The sequence below is a fragment of the Lates calcarifer genome, unplaced genomic scaffold (genome assembly GCF_001640805.2).
Source record: "Lates calcarifer isolate ASB-BC8 unplaced genomic scaffold, TLL_Latcal_v3 _unitig_5627_quiver_3438, whole genome shotgun sequence".
Classification (NCBI taxonomy): domain Eukaryota; kingdom Metazoa; phylum Chordata; class Actinopteri; family Centropomidae; genus Lates; species Lates calcarifer.
Genome location: NW_026117629.1, coordinates 1 through 18,136, shown reverse-complemented (window position 1 = coordinate 18,136; position 18,136 = coordinate 1). Strand labels below are relative to the sequence as shown.

Genomic DNA, 18,136 nt, shown 5'->3' with positions numbered 1-18,136 from the left:
ATGGGAGACCGCCTGGGAATACCAGGTGCCGTAAGCTTTTTGTCCCTATCTTACAGCAGCAGAATGCGCTTCCTCTGTAGTTGAGACAGGGCACGCCAAAACTACTTTTTATTTTGCAGCCTGTATTTCACGCTCTGTTTTGCACTTCTGTTTTATGTCACGTCGCTTTCGGCAATCGGGTATTAGGCGCTGGAAAGTCACCTCTGTAAAGTCTGCACTGCTGCCGAATGAATGAGCGCAGTCTGGGTTTGGGCACAATGACCCAATACGTCGTCCACAAGGACGTGTGGCTCACCGATGTACGTTTTGAGCAATTTCGGACGAAAATGGACTTGGAACAGAGCCAAATGTTTGATCAGGCCATACGGAAAATTCTTGTTGGGTGAGTAGTTATTTCTTAGTTTTGCTGTTGACTGTTAGAGAAAATCCCCATTATTGTTGATTGCTATGTGAAATAACAGATCTGCCAGTGTTATTTTGGCACGTATAAAGGGTCTGTCTTCAGCAGCCGCTGTGGCTTACGGCCACACCACCCTGAGCGCGCCCGATCTCGTCTGATCTCGGAAGCTAAGCAGGGTCGGGCCTGGTTAGTACTTGGATGGGAGACCGCCTGGGAATACCAGGTGCCGTAAGCTTTTTGCCCTATCTTACAGCAGCAGAATGCCGCTTCCTCTGTAGTTGAGACAGGGCACGCCAAAAACTACTTTTATTTTGCAGCCTGTATTTCACGCTCTGTTTTGCACTTCTGTTTTATGTCACGTCGCTTTCGGCAATCGGGTATTAGGCGCTGGAAAGTCACCTCTGTAAAGTCTGCACTGCTGCCGAATGAATGAGCGCAGTCTGGGTTTTGGGCACAATGACCCAATACGTCGTCCACAAGGACGTGTGGCTCACCGATGTACGTTTTGAGCAATTTCGGACGAAAATGGACTTGGAACAGAGCCAAATGTTTGATCAGGCCATACGGAAAATTCTTGTTGGGTGGAGTAGTTATTTCTTAGTTTTGCTGTTGACTGTTAGAGAAAATCCCCATTATTGTTGATTGCTATGTGAAATAACAGATCTGCCAGTGTTATTTTGGCACGTATAAAGGGTCTGTCTTCAGCAGCCGCTGTGGCTTACGGCCACACCACCCTGAGCGCGCCCGATCTCGTCTGATCTCGGAAGCTAAGCAGGGTCGGGCCTGGTTAGTACTTGGATGGGAGACCGCCTGGGAATACCAGGTGCCGTAAGCTTTTTGTCCCCATCTTTTCCTGCCTATCTTACAGCAGCAGAATGCCGCTTCCTCTGTAGTTGAGACAGGGCACGCCAAACTACTTTTATTTTGCAGCCTGTATTTCACGCTCTGTTTTGCACTTCTGTTTTATGTCACGTCGCTTTCGGCAATCGGTATTAGGCGCTGGAAAGTCACCTCTGTAAAGTCTGCACTGCTGCCGAATGAATGAGCGCAGTCTGGGTTTTGGGCACAATGACCCAATACGTCGTCCACAAGGACGTGTGGCTCACCGATGTACGTTTTGAGCAATTTCGGACGAAAATGGACTTGGAACAGAGCCAAATGTTTGATCAGGCCATACGGAAAATTCTTGTTGGGTGGAGTAGTTATTTCTTAGTTTTGCTGTTGACTGTTAGAGAAAATCCCCATTATTGTTGATTGCTATGTGAAATAACAGATCTGCCAGTGTTATTTTGGCACGTATAAAGGGTCTGTCTTCAGCAGCCGCTGTGGCTTACGGCCACACCCCTGAGCGCGCCCGATCTCGTCTGATCTCGGAAGCTAAGCAGGGTCGGGCCTGGTTAGTACTTGGATGGGAGACCGCCTGGGAATACCAGGTGCCGTAAGCTTTTTGTCCCATCTTTTCCTGCCTATCTTACAGCAGCAGAATGCCGCTTCCTGTAGTTGAGACAGGGCACGCCAAAACTACTTTTATTTTGCAGCCTGTATTTCACGCTCTGTTTTGCACTTCTGTTTTATGTCACGTCGCTTTCGGCAATCGGGTATTAGGCGCTGGAAAGTCACCTCTGTAAAGTCTGCACTGCTGCCGAATGAATGAGCGCAGTCTGGGTTTTGGGCACAATGACCCAATACGTCGTCCACAAGGACGTGTGGCTCACCGATGTACGTTTTGAGCAATTTCGGACGAAAATGGACTTGGAACAGAGCCAAATGTTTGATCAGGCCATACGGAAAATTCTTGTTGGGTGGAGTAGTTATTTCTTAGTTTTGCTGTTGACTGTTAGAGAAAATCCCCATTATTGTTGATTGCTATGTGAAATAACAGATCTGCCAGTGTTATTTTGGCACGTATAAAGGGTCTGTCTTCAGCAGCCGCTGTGGCTTACGGCCACACCACCTGAGCGCGCCCGATCTCGTCTGATCTCGGAAGCTAAGCAGGGTCGGGCCTGGTTAGTACTTGGATGGGAGACCGCCTGGGAATACCAGGTGCCGTAAGCTTTTTGTCCTATCTTACAGCAGCAGAATGCCGCTTCCTCTGTAGTTGAGACAGGGCACGCCAAAACTACTTTTATTTTGCAGCCTGTATTTCACGCTCTGTTTTGCACTTCTGTTTTATGTCACGTCGCTTTCGGCAATCGGGTATTAGGCGCTGGAAAGTCACCTCTGTAAAGTCTGCACTGCTGCCGAATGAATGAGCGCAGTCTGGGTTTTGGGCACAATGACCCAATACGTCGTCCACAAGGACGTGTGGCTCACCGATGTACGTTTTGAGCAATTTCGGACGAAAATGGACTTGGAACAGAGCCAAATGTTTGATCAGGCCATACGGAAAATTCTTGTTGGGTGGAGTAGTTATTTCTTAGTTTTGCTGTTGACTGTTAGAGAAAATCCCCATTATTGTTGATTGCTATGTGAAATAACAGATCTGCCAGTGTTATTTTGGCACGTATAAAGGGTCTGTCTTCAGCAGCCGCTGTGGCTTACGGCCACACCACCCTGAGCGCGCCGATCTCGTCTGATCTCGGAAGCTAAGCAGGGTCGGGCCTGGTTAGTACTTGGATGGGAGACCGCCTGGGAATACCAGGTGCCGTAAGCTTTTTGTCCGCTATCTTACAGCAGCAGAATGCCGCTTCCTCTGTAGTTGAGACAGGGCACGCCAAAACTACTTTTATTTTGCAGCCTGTATTTCACGCTCTGTTTTGCACTTCTGTTTTATGTCACGTCGCTTTCGGCAATCGGGTATTAGGCGCTGGAAAGTCACCTCTGTAAAGTCTGCACTGCTGCCGAATGAATGAGCGCAGTCTGGGTTTTGGGCACAATGACCCAATACGTCGTCCACAAGGACGTGTGCTCACCGATGTACGTTTTGAGCAATTTCGGACGAAAATGGACTTGGAACAGAGCCAAATGTTTGATCAGGCCATACGGAAAATTCTTGTTGGGTGGAGTAGTTATTTCTTAGTTTTGCTGTTGACTGTTAGAGAAAATCCCCATTATTGTTGATTGCTATGTGAAATAACAGATCTGCCAGTGTTATTTTGGCACGTATAAAGGGTCTGTCTTCAGCAGCCGCTGTGGCTTACGGCCACACCACCCTGAGCGCGCCCGATCTCGTCTGATCTCGGAAGCTAAGCAGGGTCGGGCCTGGTTAGTACTTGGATGGGAGACCGCCTGGGAATACCAGGTGCCGTAAGCTTTTTGTCCCCATCTTTTCCTGCCTATCTTACAGCAGCAGAATGCCGCTTCCTCTGTAGTTGAGACAGGGCACGCCAAAACTACTTTTATTTTGCAGCCTGTATTTCACGCTCTGTTTTGCACTTCTGTTTTATGTCACGTCGCTTTCGGCAATCGGGTATTAGGCGCTGGAAAGTCACCTCTGTAAAGTCTGCACTGCTGCCGAATGAATGAGCGCAGTCTGGGTTTTGGGCACAATGACCCAATACGTCGTCCACAAGGACGTGTGGCTCACCGATGTACGTTTTGAGCAATTTCGGACGAAAATGGACTTGGAACAGAGCCAAATGTTTGATCAGGCCATACGGAAAATTCTTGTTGGGTGGAGTAGTTATTTCTTAGTTTTGCTGTTGACTGTTAGAGAAAATCCCCATTATTGTTGATTGCTATGTGAAATAACAGATCTGCCAGTGTTATTTTGGCACGTATAAAGGGTCTGTCTTCAGCAGCCGCTGTGGCTTACGGCCACACCACCCTGAGCGCGCCCGATCTCGTCTGATCTCGGAAGCTAAGCAGGGTCGGGCCTGGTTAGTACTTGGATGGGAGACCGCCTGGGAATACCAGGTGCCGTAAGCTTTTTGTCCCTATCTTACAGCAGCAGAATGCCGCTTCCTCTGTAGTTGAGACAGGGCACGCCAAAACTACTTTTATTTTGCAGCCTGTATTTCACGCTCTGTTTTGCACTTCTGTTTTATGTCACGTCGCTTTCGGCAATCGGTATTAGGCGCTGGAAAGTCACCTCTGTAAAGTCTGCACTGCTGCCGAATGAATGAGCGCAGTCTGGGTTTTGGGCACAATGACCCAATACGTCGTCCACAAGGACGTGTGGCTCACCGATGTACGTTTTGAGCAATTTCGGACGAAAATGGACTTGGAACAGAGCCAAATGTTTGATCAGGCCATACGGAAAATTCTTGTTGGTGGAGTAGTTATTTCTTAGTTTTGCTGTTGACTGTTAGAGAAAATCCCCATTATTGTTGATTGCTATGTGAAATAACAGATCTGCCAGTGTTATTTTGGCACGTATAAAGGGTCTGTCTTCAGCAGCCGCTGTGGCTTACGGCCACACCACCCTGAGCGCGCCCGATCTCGTCTGATCTCGGAAGCTAAGCAGGGTCGGGCCTGGTTAGTACTTGGATGGGAGACCGCCTGGGAATACCAGGTGCCGTAAGCTTTTTGTCCCCATCTTTTCCCTATCTTACAGCAGCAGAATGCCGCTTCTCTGTAGTTGAGACAGGGCACGCCAAAACTACTTTTATTTTGCAGCCTGTATTTCACGCTCTGTTTTGCACTTCTTTTTATGTCACGTCGCTTTCGGCAATCGGGTATTAGGCGCTGGAAAGTCACCTCTGTAAAGTCTGCACTGCTGCCGAATGAATGAGCGCAGTCTGGGTTTTGGGCACAATGACCCAATACGTCGTCCACAAGGACGTGTGGCTCACCGATGTACGTTTTGAGCAATTTCGGACGAAATGGACTTGGAACAGAGCCAAATGTTTGATCAGGCCATACGGAAAATTCTTGTTGGGTGGAGTAGTTATTTCTTAGTTTTTGCTGTTGACTGTTAGAGAAAATCCCCATTATTGTTGATTGCTATGTGAAATAACAGATCTGCCAGTGTTATTTTGGCACGTATAAAGGGTCTGTCTTCAGCAGCCGCTGTGGCTTACGGCCACACCACCCTGAGCGCGCCGATCTCGTCTGATCTCGGAAGCTAAGCAGGGTCGGGCCTGGTTAGTACTTGGATGGGAGACCGCCTGGGAATACCAGGTGCCGTAAGCTTTTTGTCCCCTATCTTACAGCAGCAGAATGCCGCTTCCTCTGTAGTTGAGACAGGGCACGCCAAACTACTTTTATTTGGCAGCCTGTATTTCACGCTCTGTTTTGCACTTCTGTTTTATGTCACGTCGCTTTCGGCAATCGGGTATTAGGCGCTGGAAAGTCACCTCTGTAAAGTCTGCACTGCTGCCGAATGAATGAGCGCAGTCTGGGTTTTGGGCACAATGACCCAATACGTCGTCCACAAGGACGTGTGGCTCACCGATGTACGTTTTGAGCAATTTCGGACGAAAATGGACTTGGAACAGAGCCAAATGTTTGATCAGGCCATACGGAAAATTCTTGTTGGGTGGAGTAGTTATTTCTTAGTTTTGCTGTTGACTGTTAGAGAAAATCCCCATTATTGTTGATTGCTATGTGAAATAACAGATCTGCCAGTGTTATTTTGGCACGTATAAAGGGTCTGTCTTCAGCAGCCGCTGTGGCTTACGGCCACACCACCCTGAGCGCGCCCGATCTCGTCTGATCTCGGAAGCTAAGCAGGGTCGGGCCTGGTTAGTACTTGGATGGGAGACCGCCTGGGAATACCAGGTGCCGTAAGCTTTTTGCCTATCTTACAGCAGCAGAATGCCGCTTCCTCTGTAGTTGAGACAGGGCACGCCAAAACTACTTTTATTTTGCAGCCTGTATTTCACGCTCTGTTTTGCACTTCTGTTTTATGTCACGTCGCTTTCGGCAATCGGGTATTAGGCGCTGGAAAGTCACCTCTGTAAAGTCTGCACTGCTGCCGAATGAATGAGCGCGCAGTCTGGTTTTGGGCACAATGACCCAATACGTCGTCCACAAGGACGTGTGGCTCACCGATGTACGTTTTGAGCAATTTCGGACGAAAATGGACTTGGAACAGAGCCAAATGTTTGATCAGGCCATACGGAAAATTCTTGTTGGTGGAGTAGTTATTTCTTAGTTTTGCTGTTGACTGTTAGAGAAAATCCCCATTATTGTTGATTGCTATGTGAAATAACAGATCTGCCAGTGTTATTTTGGCACGTATAAAGGGTCTGTCTTCAGCAGCCGCTGTGGCTTACGGCCACACCACCCTGAGCGCGCCGATCTCGTCTGATCTCGGAAGCTAAGCAGGGTCGGGCCTGGTTAGTACTTGGATGGGAGACCGCCTGGGAATACCAGGTGCCGTAAGCTTTTTGTCCCCATCTTTTCCTGCCTATCTTACAGCAGCAGAATGCCGCTTCCTCTGTAGTTGAGACAGGGCACGCCAAAACTACTTTTATTTTGCAGCCTGTATTTCACGCTCTGTTTTGCACTTCTGTTTTATGTCACGTCGCTTTCGGCAATCGGGTATTAGGCGCTGGAAAGTCACCTCTGTAAAGTCTGCACTGCTGAATGAATGAGCGCAGTCTGGGTTTTGGGCACAATGACCCAATACGTCGTCCACAAGGACGTGTGGCTCACCGATGTACGTTTTGAGCAATTTCGGACGAAAATGGACTTGGAACAGAGCCAAATGTTTGATCAGGCCATACGGAAAATTCTTGTTGGGTGGAGTAGTTTTTCTTAGTTTTGCTGTTGACTGTTAGAGAAAATCCCCATTATTGTTGATTGCTATGTGAAATAACAGATCTGCCAGTGTTATTTTGGCACGTATAAAGGGTCTGTCTTCAGCAGCCGCTGTGGCTTACGGCCACACCACCCTGAGCGCGCCCGATCTCGTCTGATCTCGAAGCTAAGCAGGGTCGGGCCTGGTTAGTACTTGGATGGGAGACCGCCTGGGAATACCAGGTGCCGTAAGCTTTTTGTCCCTATCTTACAGCAGCAGAATGCCGCTTCCTCTGTAGTTGAGACAGGGCACGCCAAAACTACTTTTATTTTGCAGCCTGTATTTCACGCTCTGTTTTGCACTTCTGTTTTATGTCACGTCGCTTTCGGCAATCGGGTATTAGGCGCTGGAAAGTCACCTCTGTAAAGTCTGCACTGCTGCCGAATGAATGAGCGCAGTCTGGGTTTTGGGCACAATGACCCACGTCGTCCACAAGGACGTGTGGCTCACCGATGTACGTTTTGAGCAATTTCGGACGAAAATGGACTTGGAACAGAGCCAAATGTTTGATCAGGCCATACGGAAAATTCTTGTTGGGTGGAGTAGTTATTTCTTAGTTTTGCTGTTGACTGTTAGAGAAAATCCCCATTATTGTTGATTGCTATGTGAAATAACAGATCTGCCAGTGTTATTTTGGCACGTATAAAGGGTCTGTCTTCAGCAGCCGCTGTGGCTTACGGCCACACCACCCTGAGCGCGCCCGATCTCGTCTGATCTCGGAAGCTAAGCAGGGTCGGGCCTGGTTAGTACTTGGATGGGAGACCGCCTGGGAATACCAGGTGCCGTAAGCTTTTTGTCCCATCTTTTCCTGCCTATCTTACAGCAGCAGAATGCCGCTTCCTCTGTAGTTGAGACAGGGCACGCCAAAACTACTTTTATTTTGCAGCCTGTATTTCACGCTCTGTTTTGCACTTCTGTTTTATGTCACGTCGCTTTCGGCAATCGGGTATTAGGCGCTGGAAAGTCACCTCTGTAAAGTCTGCACTGCTGCCGAATGAATGAGCGCAGTCTGGGTTTTGGGCACAATGACCAATACGTCGTCCACAAGGACGTGTGGCTCACCGATGTACGTTTTGAGCAATTTCGGACGAAAATGGACTTGGAACAGAGCCAAATGTTTGATCAGGCCATACGGAAAATTCTTGTTGGGTGGAGTAGTTATTTCTTAGTTTTGCTGTTGACTGTTAGAGAAAATCCCCATTATTGTTGATTGCTATGTGAAATAACAGATCTGCCAGTGTTATTTTGGCACGTATAAAGGGTCTGTCTTCAGCAGCGCTGTGGCTTACGGCCACACCACCCTGAGCGCGCCGATCTCGTCTGATCTCGGAAGCTAAGCAGGGTCGGGCCTGGTTAGTACTTGGATGGGAGACCCTGGGAATACCAGGTGCCGTAAGCTTTTGTCCCATCTTTTCCTGCCTATCTTACAGCAGCAGAATGCCGCTTCCTCTGTAGTTGAGACAGGGCACGCCAAAACTACTTTTATTTTGCAGCCTGTATTTCACGCTCTGTTTTGCACTTCTGTTTTATGTCACGTCGCTTTCGGCAATCGGGTATTAGGCGCTGGAAAGTCACCTCTGTAAAGTCTGCACTGCTGCCGAATGAATGAGCGCAGTCTGGGTTTTGGGCACAATGACCCAATACGTCGTCCACAAGGACGTGTGGCTCACCGATGTACGTTTTGAGCAATTTCGGACGAAAATGGACTTGGAACAGAGCCAAATGTTTGATCAGGCCATACGGAAAATTCTTGTTGGGTGGAGTAGTTATTTCTTAGTTTTGCTGTTGACTGTTAGAGAAAATCCCCATTATTGTTGATTGCTATGTGAAATAACAGATCTGCCAGTGTTATTTTGGCACGTATAAAGGGTCTGTCTTCAGCAGCCGCTGTGGCTTACGGCCACCCACCCTGAGCGCGCCCGATCGTCTGATCTCGGAAGCTAAGCAGGGTCGGGCCTGGTTAGTACTTGGATGGGAGACCGCCTGGGAATACCAGGTGCCGTAAGCTTTTTGTCCCTATCTTACAGCAGCAGAATGCCGCTTCCTCTGTAGTTGAGACAGGGCACGCCAAAACTATTTTTTTTGCAGCCTGTATTTCACGCTCTGTTTTGCACTTCTGTTTTATGTCACGTCGCTTTCGGCAATCGGGTATTAGGCGCTGGAAAGTCACCTCTGTAAAGTCTGCACTGCTGCCGAATGAATGAGCGCAGTCTGGGTTTTGGGCACAATGACCCAATACGTCGTCCACAAGGACGTGTGGCTCACCGATGTACGTTTTGAGCAATTTCGGACGAAAATGGACTTGGAACAGAGCCAAATGTTTGATCAGGCCATACGGAAAATTCTTGTTGGGTGGAGTAGTTATTTCTTAGTTTTGCTGTTGACTGTTAGAGAAAATCCCCATTATTGTTGATTGCTATGTGAAATAACAGATCTGCCAGTGTTATTTTGGCACGTATAAAGGGTCTGTCTTCAGCAGCCGCTGTGGCTTACGGCACACCACCCTGAGCGCGCCCGATCTCGTCTGATCTCGGAAGCTAAGCAGGGTCGGGCCTGGTTAGTACTTGGATGGGAGACCGCCTGGGAATACCAGGTGCCGTAAGCTTTTTGTCCCCATCTTTTCCTGCCTATCTTACAGCAGCAGAATGCCGCTTCCTCTGTAGTTGAGACAGGGCACGCCAAAACTACTTTTATTTTGCAGCCTGTATTTCACGCTCTGTTTTGCACTTCTGTTTTATGTCACGTCGCTTTCGGCAATCGGGTATTAGGCGCTGGAAAGTCACCTCTGTAAAGTCTGCACTGCTGCCGAATGAATGAGCGCAGTCTGGGTTTTGGGCAATGACCCAATACGTCGTCCACAAGGACGTGTGGCTCACCGATGTACGTTTTGAGCAATTTCGGACGAAAATGGACTTGGAACAGAGCCAAATGTTTGATCAGGCCATACGGAAAATTCTTGTTGGGTGGAGTAGTTATTTCTTAGTTTTGCTGTTGACTGTTAGAGAAAATCCCCATTATTGTTGATTGCTATGTGAAATAACAGATCTGCCAGTGTTATTTTGGCACGTATAAAGGGTCTGTCTTCAGCAGCCGCTGTGGCTTACGGCCACACCACCCTGAGCGCGCCCGATCTCGTCTGATCTCGGAAGCTAAGCAGGGTCGGGCCTGGTTAGTACTTGGATGGGAGACCGCCTGGGAATACCAGGTGCCGTAAGCTTTTTGTCCCTATCTTACAGCAGCAGAATGCCGCTTCCTCTGTAGTTGAGACAGGGCACGCCAAAACTACTTTTATTTTGCAGCCTGTATTTCACGCTCTGTTTTGCACTTCTGTTTTATGTCACGTCGCTTTCGGCAATCGGGTATTAGGCGCTGGAAAGTCACCTCTGTAAAGTCTGCACTGCTGCCGAATGAATGAGCGCAGTCTGGGTTTTGGGCACAATGACCCAATACGTCGTCCACAAGGACGTGTGGCTCACCGATGTACGTTTTGAGCAATTTCGGACGAAAATGGACTTGGAACAGAGCCAAATGTTTGATCAGGCCATACGGAAAATTCTTGTTGGGTGGAGTAGTTATTTCTTAGTTTTGCTGTTGACTGTTAGAGAAAATCCCCATTATTGTTGATTGCTATGTGAAATAACAGATCTGCCAGTGTTATTTTGGCACGTATAAAGGGTCTGTCTTCAGCAGCCGCTGTGGCTTACGGCCACACCACCCTGAGCGCGCCGATCTCGTCTGATCTCGGAAGCTAAGCAGGGTCGGGCCTGGTTAGTACTTGGATGGGAGACCGCCTGGGAATACCAGGTGCCGTAAGCTTTTTGTCCCCATCTTTTCCTGCCTATCTTACAGCAGCAGAATGCCGCTTCCTCTGTAGTTGAGACAGGGCACGCCAAAACTACTTTTATTTTGCAGCCTGTATTTCACGCTCTGTTTTGCACTTCTGTTTTATGTCACGTCGCTTTCGGCAATCGGGTATAGGCTGGAAAGTCACCTCTGTAAAGTCTGCACTGCCGAATGAATGAGCGCAGTCTGGGTTTTGGGCACAATGACCCAATACGTCGTCCACAAGGACGTGTGGCTCACCGATGTACGTTTTGAGCAATTTCGGACGAAAATGGACTTGGAACAGAGCCAAATGTTTGATCAGGCCATACGGAAAATTCTTGTTGGGTGGAGTAGTTATTTCTTAGTTTTGCTGTTGACTGTTAGAGAAAATCCCCATTATTGTTGATTGCTATGTGAAATAACAGATCTGCCAGTGTATTTTGGCACGTATAAAGGGTCTGTCTTCAGCAGCCGCTGTGGCTTACGGCCACACCACCCTGAGCGCGCCCGATCTCGTCTGATCTCGGAAGCTAAGCAGGGTCGGGCCTGGTTAGTACTTGGATGGGAGACCGCCTGGGAATACCAGGTGCCGTAAGCTTTTTTGTCCCTATCTTACAGCAGCAGAATGCCGCTTTCCTCTGTAGTTGAGACAGGGCACGCCAAAACTACTTTTATTTTGCAGCCTGTATTTCACGCTCTGTTTTGCACTTCTGTTTTATGTCACGTCGCTTTCGGCAATCGGGTATTAGGCGCTGGAAAGTCACCTCTGTAAAGTCTGCACTGCTGCCGAATGAATGAGCGCAGTCTGGGTTTTGGGCACAATGACCCAATACGTCGTCCACAAGGACGTGTGGCTCACCGATGTACGTTTTGAGCAATTTCGGACGAAAATGGACTTGGAACAGAGCCAAATGTTTGATCAGGCCATACGGAAAATTCTTGTTGGGTGGAGTAGTTATTTCTTAGTTTTGCTGTTGACTGTTAGAGAAAATCCCCATTATTGTTGATTGCTATGTGAAATAACAGATCTGCCAGTGTTATTTTGGCACGTATAAAGGGTCTGTCTTCAGCAGCCGCTGTGGCTTACGGCCACACCACCCTGAGCGCGCCCGATCTCGTCTGATCTCGGAAGCTAAGCAGGGTCGGGCCTGGTTAGTACTTGGATGGGAGACCGCCTGGGAATACCAGGTGCCGTAAGCTTTTTGTCCCATCTTTACAGCAGCAGAATGCCGCTTCCTCTGTAGTTGAGACAGGGCACGCCAAACTACTTTTATTTTGCAGCCTGTATTTCACGCTCTGTTTTGCACTTCTGTTTTATGTCACGTCGCTTTCGCAATCGGGTATTAGGCGCTGGAAAGTCACCTCTGTAAAGTCTGCACTGCTGCCGAATGAATGAGCGCAGTCTGGGTTTTGGGCACAATGACCCAATACGTCGTCCACAAGGACGTGTGGCTCACCGATGTACGTTTTGAGCAATTTCGGACGAAAATGGACTTGGAACAGAGCCAAATGTTTGATCAGGCCATACGGAAAATTCTTGTTGGGTGGAGTAGTTATTTCTTAGTTTTGCTGTTGACTGTTAGAGAAAATCCCCATTATTGTTGATTGCTATGTGAAATAACAGATCTGCCAGTGTTATTTTGGCACGTATAAAGGGTCTGTCTTCAGCAGCCGCTGTGGCTTACGGCCACACCACCCTGAGCGCGCCCGATCTCGTCTGATCTCGGAAGCTAAGCAGGGTCGGGCCTGGTTAGTACTTGGATGGGAGACCGCCTGGGAATACCAGGTGCCGTAAGCTTTTTGTCCCCATCTTTTCCTGCCTATCTTACAGCAGCAGAATGCCGCTTCCTCTGTAGTTGAGACAGGGCACGCCAAAACTACTTTTATTTTGCAGCCTGTATTTCACGCTCTGTTTTGCACTTCTGTTTTATGTCACGTCGCTTTCGGCAATCGGGTATTAGGCGCTGGAAAGTCACCTCTGTAAAGTCTGCACTGCTGCCGAATGAATGAGCGCAGTCTGGGTTTTTGGGCACAATGACCCAATACGTCGTCCACAAGGACGTGTGGCTCACCGATGTACGTTTTGAGCAATTTCGGACGAAAATGGACTTGGAACAGAGCCAAATGTTTGATCAGGCCATACGGAAAATTCTTGTTGGGTGGAGTAGTTATTTCTTAGTTTTGCTGTTGACTGTTAGAGAAAATCCCCATTATTGTTGATTGCTATGTGAAATAACAGATCTGCCAGTGTTATTTTGGCACGTATAAAGGGTCTGTCTTCAGCAGCGCTGTGGCTTACGGCCACACACCCTGAGCGCGCCGATCTCGTCTGATCTCGGAAGCTAAGCAGGGTCGGGCCTGGTTAGTACTTGGATGGGAGACCGCCTGGGAATACCAGGTGCCGTAAGCTTTTTGTCCCCATCTTTTCCTGCCTATCTTACAGCAGCAGAATGCCGCTTCCTCTGTAGTTGAGACAGGGCACGCCAAAACTACTTTTATTTTGCAGCCTGTATTTCACGCTCTGTTTTGCACTTCTGTTTTATGTCACGTCGCTTTCGGCAATCGGGTATTAGGCGCTGGAAAGTCACCTCTGTAAAGTCTGCACTGCTGCCGAATGAATGAGCGCAGTCTGGGTTTTGGGCACAATGACCCAATACGTCGTCCACAAGGACGTGTGGCTCACCGATGTACGTTTTTGAGCAATTTCGGACGAAAATGGACTTGGAACAGAGCCAAATGTTTGATCAGGCCATACGGAAAATTCTTGTTGGGTGGAGTAGTTATTTCTTAGTTTTGCTGTTGACTGTTAGAGAAAATCCCCATTATTGTTGATTGCTATGTGAAATAACAGATCTGCCAGTGTTATTTTGGCACGTATAAAGGGTCTGTCTTCAGCAGCCGCTGTGGCTTACGGCCACACCACCCTGAGCGCGCCCGATCTCGTCTGATCTCGGAAGCTAAGCAGGGTCGGGCCTGGTTAGTACTTGGATGGAGACCGCCTGGGAATACCAGGTGCCGTAAGCTTTTTGTCCTATCTTACAGCAGCAGAATGCCGCTTCCTCTGTAGTTGAGACAGGGCACGCCAAAACTACTTTTATTTTGCAGCCTGTATTTCACGCTCTGTTTTGCACTTCTGTTTTATGTCACGTCGCTTTCGGCAATCGGGTATTAGGCGCTGGAAAGTCACCTCTGTAAAGTCTGCACTGCTGCCGAATGAATGAGCGCAGTCTGGGTTTTGGGCACAATGACCCAATACGTCGTCCACAAGGACGTGTGGCTCACCGATGTACGTTTTGAGCAATTTCGGACGAAAATGGACTTGGAACAGAGCCAAATGTTTGATCAGGCCATACGGAAAATTCTTGTTGGGTGGAGTAGTTATTTCTTAGTTTTGCTGTTGACTGTTAGAGAAAATCCCCATTATTGTTGATTGCTATGTGAAATAACAGATCTGCCAGTGTTATTTTGGCACGTATAAAGGGTCTGTCTTCAGCAGCCGCTGTGGCTTACGGCCACACCACCCTGAGCGCGCCCGATCTCGTCTGATCTCGGAAGCTAAGCAGCAGGGTCGGGCCTGGTTAGTACTTGGATGGGAGACCGCCTGGGAATACCAGGTGCCGTAAGCTTTTTGTCCCTTCTTACAGCAGCAGAATGCCGCTTCCTCTGTAGTTGAGACAGGGCACGCCAAAACTACTTTTATTTTGCAGCCTGTATTTCACGCTCTGTTTTGCACTTCTGTTTTATGTCACGTCGCTTTCGGCAATCGGGTATTAGGCGCTGGAAAGTCACCTCTGTAAAGTCTGCACTGCTGCCGAATGAATGAGCGCAGTCTGGGTTTTGGGCACAATGACCCAATACGTCGTCCACAAGGACGTGTGGCTCACCGATGTACGTTTTGAGCAATTTCGGACGAAAATGGACTTGGAACAGAGCCAAATGTTTGATCAGGCCATACGGAAAATTCTTGTTGGGTGGAGTAGTTATTTCTTAGTTTTGCTGTTGACTGTTAGAGAAAATCCCCATTATTGTTGATTGCTATGTGAAATAACAGATCTGCCAGTGTTATTTTGGCACGTATAAAGGGTCTGTCTTCAGCAGCCGCTGTGGCTTACGGCCACACCACCCTGAGCGCGCCGATCTCGTCTGATCTCGGAAGCTAAGCAGGGTCGGGCCTGGTTAGTACTTGGATGGGAGACCGCCTGGGAATACCAGGTGCCGTAAGCTTTTTCCCCTATCTTACAGCAGCAGAATGCCGCTTCCTCTGTAGTTGAGACAGGGCACGCCAAAACTACTTTTATTTTGCAGCCTGTATTTCACGCTCTGTTTTGCACTTCTGTTTTATGTCACGTCGCTTTCGGCAATCGGGTATTAGGCGCTGGAAAGTCACCTCTGTAAAGTCTGCACTGCTGCCGAATGAATGAGCGCAGTCTGGGTTTGGGCACAATGACCCAATACGTCGTCCACAAGGACGTGTGGCTCACCGATGTACGTTTTGAGCAATTTCGGACGAAAATGGACTTGGAACAGAGCCAAATGTTTGATCAGGCCATACGGAAAATTCTTGTTGGGTGGAGTAGTTATTTCTTAGTTTTGCTGTTGACTGTTAGAGAAAATCCCCATTATTGTTGATTGCTATGTGAAATAACAGATCTGCCAGTGTTATTTTTGGCACGTATAAAGGGTCTGTCTTCAGCAGCCGCTGTGGCTTACGGCCACACCACCCTGAGCGCGCCCGATCTCGTCTGATCTCGGAAGCTAAGCAGGGTCGGGCCTGGTTAGTACTTGGATGGGAGACCGCCTGGGAATACCAGGTGCCGTAAGCTTTTTGTCCCATCTTTTCCTGCCTATCTTACAGCAGCAGAATGCCGCTTCCTCTGTAGTTGAGACAGGGCACGCCAAACTACTTTTTATTTTGCAGCCTGTATTTCACGCTCTGTTTTGCACTTCTGTTTTATGTCACGTCGCTTTCGGCAATCGGGTATTAGGCGCTGGAAAGTCACCTCTGTAAAGTCTGCACTGCTGCCGAATGAATGAGCGCAGTCTGGGTTTGGGCACAATGACCCAATACGTCGTCCACAAGGACGTGTGGCTCACCGATGTACGTTTTGAGCAATTTCGGACGAAAATGGACTTGGAACAGAGCCAAATGTTTGATCAGGCCATACGGAAAATTCTTGTTGGGTGGAGTAGTTATTTCTTAGTTTTGCTGTTGACTGTTAGAGAAAATCCCCATTATTGTTGATTGCTATGTGAAATAACAGATCTGCCAGTGTTATTTTGGCACGTATAAAGGGTCTGTCTTCAGCAGCCGCTGTGGCTTACGGCCACACCACCCTGAGCGCGCCCGATCTCGTCTGATCTCGGAAGCTAAGCAGGGTCGGGCCTGGTTAGTACTTGGATGGGAGACCGCCTGGGAATACCAGGTGCCGTAAGCTTTTTGTCCCATCTTTACTAGCAGCAGAATGCCGCTTCCTCTGTAGTTGAGACAGGGCACGCCAAAACTACTTTTATTTGCAGCCTGTATTTCACGCTCTGTTTTGCACTTCTGTTTTATGTCACGTCGCTTTCGGCAATCGGGTATTAGGCGCTGGAAAGTCACCTCTGTAAAGTCTGCACTGCTGCCGAATGAATGAGCGCAGTCTGGGTTTTGGGCACAATGACCCAATACGTCGTCCACAAGGACGTGTGGCTCACCGATGTACGTTTTGAGCAATTTCGGACGAAAATGGACTTGGAACAGAGCCAAATGTTTGATCAGGCCATACGGAAAATTCTTGTTGGGTGGAGTAGTTATTTCTTAGTTTTGCTGTTGACTGTTAGAGAAAATCCCCATTATTGTTGATTGCTATGTGAAATAACAGATCTGCCAGTGTTATTTTGGCACGTATAAAGGGTCTGTCTTCAAGCCGCTGTGGCTTACGGCCACACCACCCTGAGCGCGCCCGATCTCGTCTGATCTCGGAAGCTAAGCAGGGTCGGGCCTGGTTAGTACTTGGATGGGAGACCGCCTGGGAATACCAGGTGCCGTAAGCTTTGTCCCCTTATCTTACAGCAGCAGAATGCCGCTTCCTCTGTAGTTGAGACAGGGCACGCCAAAACTACTTTATTTTGCAGCCTGTATTTCACGCTCTGTTTTGCACTTCTGTTTTATGTCACGTCGCTTTCGGCAATCGGGTATTAGGCGCTGGAAAGTCACCTCTGTAAAGTCTGCACTGCTGCCGAATGAATGAGCGCAGTCTGGGTTTTGGGCACAATGACCCAATACGTCGTCCACAAGGACGTGTGGCTCACCGATGTACGTTTTGAGCAATTTCGGACGAAAATGGACTTGGAACAGAGCCAAATGTTTGATCAGGCCATACGGAAAATTCTTGTTGGGTGGAGTAGTTATTTCTTAGTTTTGCTGTTGACTGTTAGAGAAAATCCCCATTATTGTTGATTGCTATGTGAAATAACAGATCTGCCAGTGTTATTTTGGCACGTATAAAGGGTCTGTCTTCAGCAGCCGCTGTGGCTTACGGCCACACCACCCTGAGCGCGCCCGATCTCGTCTGATCTCGGAAGCTAAGCAGGGTCGGGCCTGGTTAGTACTTGGATGGAGACCGCCTGGGAATACCAGGTGCCGTAAGCTTTTTGTCCCCATCTTTTCCTGCCTATCTTACAGCAGCAGAATGAGACAGGGCACGCCAAAACTACTTTTATTTTGCAGCCTGTATTTCACGCTCTGTTTTGCACTTCTGTTTTATGTCACGTCGCTTTCGGCAATCGGGTATTAGGCGCTGGAAAGTCACCTCTGTAAAGTCTGCACTGCTGCCGAATGAATGAGCGCAGTCTGGGTTTTGGGCACAATGACCCAATACGTCGTCCACAAGGACGTGTGGCTCACCGATGTACGTTTTGAGCAATTTCGGACGAAAATGGACTTGGAACAGAGCCAAATGTTTGATCAGGCCATACGGAAAATTCTTGTTGGGTGGAGTAGTTATTTCTTAGTTTTGCTGTTGACTGTTAGAGAAAATCCCCATTATTGTTGATTGCTATGTGAAATAACAGATCTGCCAGTGTTATTTTGGCACGTATAAAGGGTCTGTCTTCAGCAGCCGCTGTGGCTTACGGCCACACCACCCTGAGCGCGCCCGATCTCGTCTGATCTCGGAAGCTAAGCAGGGTCGGGCCCTGGTTAGTACTTGGATGGGAGACCGCCTGGGAATACCAGGTGCCGTAAG

At 48.5% G+C, this 18,136-nt stretch overlaps 28 non-coding genes and 2 pseudogenes across 28 annotated transcripts; all 30 read left to right on the top strand.

Moving 5' to 3' along the window:
- The first annotated feature begins 516 nt into the window (after positions 1–516).
- On the top strand, positions 517–635 carry LOC127141202 (5S ribosomal RNA). Its single transcript, XR_007811730.1, has one exon. It is a non-coding gene; the product is annotated as a 5S ribosomal RNA (ribosomal RNA).
- A 481-nt stretch (positions 636–1,116) lies between these two features.
- LOC127141201 (5S ribosomal RNA) lies at positions 1,117–1,235 on the top strand. The gene has a single exon (XR_007811729.1). It is a non-coding gene; the product is annotated as a 5S ribosomal RNA (ribosomal RNA).
- Positions 1,236–1,728: 493 nt separating this feature from the next.
- LOC127141216 (5S ribosomal RNA) lies at positions 1,729–1,845 on the top strand. Its single transcript, XR_007811744.1, has one exon. It is a non-coding gene; the product is annotated as a 5S ribosomal RNA (ribosomal RNA).
- Positions 1,846–2,337: 492 nt separating this feature from the next.
- LOC127141213 (5S ribosomal RNA) lies at positions 2,338–2,455 on the top strand. Its single transcript, XR_007811741.1, has one exon. It is a non-coding gene; the product is annotated as a 5S ribosomal RNA (ribosomal RNA).
- Positions 2,456–2,935: 480 nt separating this feature from the next.
- LOC127141211 (5S ribosomal RNA) lies at positions 2,936–3,053 on the top strand. The gene has a single exon (XR_007811739.1). It is a non-coding gene; the product is annotated as a 5S ribosomal RNA (ribosomal RNA).
- Positions 3,054–3,534: 481 nt separating this feature from the next.
- On the top strand, positions 3,535–3,653 carry LOC127141200 (5S ribosomal RNA). Its single transcript, XR_007811728.1, has one exon. It is a non-coding gene; the product is annotated as a 5S ribosomal RNA (ribosomal RNA).
- A 495-nt stretch (positions 3,654–4,148) lies between these two features.
- LOC127141199 (5S ribosomal RNA) lies at positions 4,149–4,267 on the top strand. Its single transcript, XR_007811727.1, has one exon. It is a non-coding gene; the product is annotated as a 5S ribosomal RNA (ribosomal RNA).
- Positions 4,268–4,746: 479 nt separating this feature from the next.
- LOC127141198 (5S ribosomal RNA) lies at positions 4,747–4,865 on the top strand. The gene has a single exon (XR_007811726.1). It is a non-coding gene; the product is annotated as a 5S ribosomal RNA (ribosomal RNA).
- Positions 4,866–5,355: 490 nt separating this feature from the next.
- On the top strand, positions 5,356–5,473 carry LOC127141210 (5S ribosomal RNA). The gene has a single exon (XR_007811738.1). It is a non-coding gene; the product is annotated as a 5S ribosomal RNA (ribosomal RNA).
- A 481-nt stretch (positions 5,474–5,954) lies between these two features.
- Positions 5,955–6,073, top strand: LOC127141197 (5S ribosomal RNA). The gene has a single exon (XR_007811725.1). It is a non-coding gene; the product is annotated as a 5S ribosomal RNA (ribosomal RNA).
- Positions 6,074–6,552: 479 nt separating this feature from the next.
- On the top strand, positions 6,553–6,670 carry LOC127141209 (5S ribosomal RNA). The gene has a single exon (XR_007811737.1). It is a non-coding gene; the product is annotated as a 5S ribosomal RNA (ribosomal RNA).
- Positions 6,671–7,161: 491 nt separating this feature from the next.
- On the top strand, positions 7,162–7,279 carry LOC127141214 (5S ribosomal RNA). The gene has a single exon (XR_007811742.1). It is a non-coding gene; the product is annotated as a 5S ribosomal RNA (ribosomal RNA).
- A 478-nt stretch (positions 7,280–7,757) lies between these two features.
- Positions 7,758–7,876, top strand: LOC127141196 (5S ribosomal RNA). The gene has a single exon (XR_007811724.1). It is a non-coding gene; the product is annotated as a 5S ribosomal RNA (ribosomal RNA).
- Positions 7,877–8,368: 492 nt separating this feature from the next.
- On the top strand, positions 8,369–8,484 carry LOC127141218 (5S ribosomal RNA). The gene has a single exon (XR_007811746.1). It is a non-coding gene; the product is annotated as a 5S ribosomal RNA (ribosomal RNA).
- A 493-nt stretch (positions 8,485–8,977) lies between these two features.
- Positions 8,978–9,093, top strand: LOC127141219 (uncharacterized; annotated as a pseudogene).
- A 479-nt stretch (positions 9,094–9,572) lies between these two features.
- LOC127141212 (5S ribosomal RNA) lies at positions 9,573–9,690 on the top strand. The gene has a single exon (XR_007811740.1). It is a non-coding gene; the product is annotated as a 5S ribosomal RNA (ribosomal RNA).
- A 493-nt stretch (positions 9,691–10,183) lies between these two features.
- LOC127141195 (5S ribosomal RNA) lies at positions 10,184–10,302 on the top strand. Its single transcript, XR_007811723.1, has one exon. It is a non-coding gene; the product is annotated as a 5S ribosomal RNA (ribosomal RNA).
- Positions 10,303–10,783: 481 nt separating this feature from the next.
- On the top strand, positions 10,784–10,901 carry LOC127141208 (5S ribosomal RNA). Its single transcript, XR_007811736.1, has one exon. It is a non-coding gene; the product is annotated as a 5S ribosomal RNA (ribosomal RNA).
- A 488-nt stretch (positions 10,902–11,389) lies between these two features.
- On the top strand, positions 11,390–11,508 carry LOC127141194 (5S ribosomal RNA). Its single transcript, XR_007811722.1, has one exon. It is a non-coding gene; the product is annotated as a 5S ribosomal RNA (ribosomal RNA).
- A 483-nt stretch (positions 11,509–11,991) lies between these two features.
- On the top strand, positions 11,992–12,110 carry LOC127141222 (5S ribosomal RNA). Its single transcript, XR_007811748.1, has one exon. It is a non-coding gene; the product is annotated as a 5S ribosomal RNA (ribosomal RNA).
- Positions 12,111–12,589: 479 nt separating this feature from the next.
- Positions 12,590–12,708, top strand: LOC127141221 (5S ribosomal RNA). The gene has a single exon (XR_007811747.1). It is a non-coding gene; the product is annotated as a 5S ribosomal RNA (ribosomal RNA).
- Positions 12,709–13,203: 495 nt separating this feature from the next.
- Positions 13,204–13,320, top strand: LOC127141220 (uncharacterized; annotated as a pseudogene).
- Positions 13,321–13,816: 496 nt separating this feature from the next.
- Positions 13,817–13,934, top strand: LOC127141205 (5S ribosomal RNA). Its single transcript, XR_007811733.1, has one exon. It is a non-coding gene; the product is annotated as a 5S ribosomal RNA (ribosomal RNA).
- Positions 13,935–14,414: 480 nt separating this feature from the next.
- Positions 14,415–14,536, top strand: LOC127141206 (5S ribosomal RNA). Its single transcript, XR_007811734.1, has one exon. It is a non-coding gene; the product is annotated as a 5S ribosomal RNA (ribosomal RNA).
- Positions 14,537–15,016: 480 nt separating this feature from the next.
- On the top strand, positions 15,017–15,134 carry LOC127141207 (5S ribosomal RNA). Its single transcript, XR_007811735.1, has one exon. It is a non-coding gene; the product is annotated as a 5S ribosomal RNA (ribosomal RNA).
- Positions 15,135–15,614: 480 nt separating this feature from the next.
- On the top strand, positions 15,615–15,733 carry LOC127141215 (5S ribosomal RNA). Its single transcript, XR_007811743.1, has one exon. It is a non-coding gene; the product is annotated as a 5S ribosomal RNA (ribosomal RNA).
- Positions 15,734–16,226: 493 nt separating this feature from the next.
- LOC127141204 (5S ribosomal RNA) lies at positions 16,227–16,345 on the top strand. The gene has a single exon (XR_007811732.1). It is a non-coding gene; the product is annotated as a 5S ribosomal RNA (ribosomal RNA).
- Positions 16,346–16,824: 479 nt separating this feature from the next.
- On the top strand, positions 16,825–16,943 carry LOC127141193 (5S ribosomal RNA). Its single transcript, XR_007811721.1, has one exon. It is a non-coding gene; the product is annotated as a 5S ribosomal RNA (ribosomal RNA).
- Positions 16,944–17,423: 480 nt separating this feature from the next.
- Positions 17,424–17,541, top strand: LOC127141203 (5S ribosomal RNA). Its single transcript, XR_007811731.1, has one exon. It is a non-coding gene; the product is annotated as a 5S ribosomal RNA (ribosomal RNA).
- A 477-nt stretch (positions 17,542–18,018) lies between these two features.
- Positions 18,019–18,136, top strand: LOC127141217 (5S ribosomal RNA; the record flags this gene model as incomplete). The annotated part of the gene is made up of 1 exon (XR_007811745.1): positions 18,019–18,136. It is a non-coding gene; the product is annotated as a 5S ribosomal RNA (ribosomal RNA).